Below are 2,410 nucleotides of genomic sequence, written 5' to 3' on the forward strand. Positions count from 1 at the left end.
GTAAAAGTGCGAGTATTCCAACAACACCGATTGAATTGGTATACAGTTATTCGTATGGTAATTTCATATTCTAGCAATGCTTTTTGTTATACGAAAAGTTAGTACGAGTACGCTTAACCTTTGCACATATACCTAAGTGAATCAGACTTCAGCTAGTTTTTGTGTCGCTTGTTGAATCGCAGAGGCCCAATAGCGACAAATTATATATTTTTGAAATCTAGAAGTCGAGCTGAATCGATTGGTACCAAATTTACTATATTTAGACTGAAGGCTCTTTCGGTATTTAGCCAAGCCTTTTATTTTTGCCGGAAAAAATAAAAGTCACATTTTAACCGTTATTATTTGACGGAAAAAATAAAAGTCAACTTTTAACCGTTTATATTGGACTTTTTTCAAAAAGTTAGCAAAATAAAGGGCACGAGGGATTCTTATAGAGAATATCCTGAGGACCTCAAGAACTTTGAAAAATGTGATAACGGTTATTTTGGGTCCCTGGTGCTAAATGCCCAAGTATACGTCAATGAATTATATCCAAACGCAACCAGCTTGATTTAGTTTACATCATTGAAAATAAAGCTAAACAACACAAAGGTTACCTGTTTTTTAGATTTGCCCATATACATAAATATGTGACGGTTCATGTGCTGCTCTCAGCAAGTTGAAGAGCTTGAAATGTTACGAATTTCCACTTGTCAAAACAAGATTCTGCCAGCATTAAAAGTGCTTTTGCCATCTTTTGTTTAACTATGACATTTCCACAGAAAATAACACAAAACCTACACAAATAAATGTGTTGCAAGCAGCCACAACTACGACTGCGAATAAGAGTCATAGATTGACAACAATAACAATAGCAAAAACTTGAATTCGAACAAAAAGTAATGATCAAAGTACTTTCCAAAGTTTATGCTGTCGACATTGCAACTGCAATTCTATGATAACTGCAAGCCAAAATGCATGTGAAAAAGTAAAGTCGGAATTTTATTGCCGCCACCCTTTAGGATTGTTCTGTACCGAAAAAATTATACCCTATTTTTTTATTTCGCATAAAAAAATTTAGGAAGTGCTCAAAGCGCTCAAAGTTTTCCATGTATTTTATATGGGGAAAAACAAGTTTTCGAAAAAATGGTATCGAATTCTTGAAAATCAATATTTTTCGATCGGATATTCCCAATAATAATACTGAATTGTTTCTTTAACAAATTTTCATGGTAACTATATTTTATAGGTCCGCCAAAACACAAAGAAAATGCAATGGAGGGACCAATAACAAAATATTTAGTATTAAAAAATGGTTAAATAAACAATTTGATAATAATATAGGAAGAGAACCACCGTCTTCCGACTGAAAAATACTGATTTCCAAGAATTTTATACCATTTTTACGAAAAGTTGTTTTTTCCCCGTATAAATTACATGAAAAACTTTGAGCGCTTTTCGCACTCCCTAAATATTTGTTTGATTGCAAAATAAAAAAATAAGAGTATATTTTTTCGGTATAGAACAATCTTCCGACTTTACTGGACCACTCTAATGTACATATGTACATTACGGTTATGACATCTTTTGAATTTGTTAAAGCCTGTAATGCAGGGCCGGCGAACCTTTATACATATCGGCAAATCTAAAAAACAGGTAACCATTGTTTTATTTAGCTTTATTTTCATTGTTGTAAACTATATCGAGCTGGTTGCTTTTGGATATAATTCATAGACGTATACTTGAAGCTTCAAAAATATTTTGAATCATGTGTTGCATAACTTTTGAGTTATAGATGTTTTCATTTAAAAAAAATATTAAAAACAATTGAATTTTTTTATGTAATTTTTAAGAGTGGAAAAATTGATTATGTTAAAACTTTTGAAGCACATCATATACTGGTTTGAAATTTTGTAGGCAATTAGTACTTATGTCTACACTTCATATGTAGTTGGTAACTAAAGTGTGCTTTAAAAAATCGATAAATGACAGGTAACGAAATGTGTGTAACTCTGCTGTTCACAATTTTCAAAATTTTCGGATTATCACGTATAGTTTTTGAAGCATTTTATTTTAAAAACTTTTTAAGTATGTATTGTATTCTACAAACAATTATTAATATGTAATATGATACCTTAGCAAGAGGTGTGTTTTCAGAATAAACCAACTTTTAAAGATAAGAAATTATGCGATCTTGAGCGTAATTTTTATTCCAAAAACATCTTAATTGAAGGCACATTTAGAAAATACGTCGAAACGATCTAAATCTTTTTATAACTACTAGTTCTGATAACGTTACACATTCCTGTAAAATGCTTCAAAAAGTTTTTCTCTAGAAGTGTATAAAACCCCTGACTTACTACTTTTAATGATGCTCCTTCTTGTAATCAGAATATTTCGAGCGTGGTATCAAATCAACTTTTTTTTGACA

The sequence above is a fragment of the Rhagoletis zephyria genome, unplaced genomic scaffold (genome assembly GCF_001687245.7).
Source record: "Rhagoletis zephyria isolate East Lansing unplaced genomic scaffold, Rhagoletis_zephyria_1.1 Rzeph_scaffold_01636, whole genome shotgun sequence".
Classification (NCBI taxonomy): Eukaryota; Metazoa; Arthropoda; class Insecta; order Diptera; family Tephritidae; genus Rhagoletis; species Rhagoletis zephyria.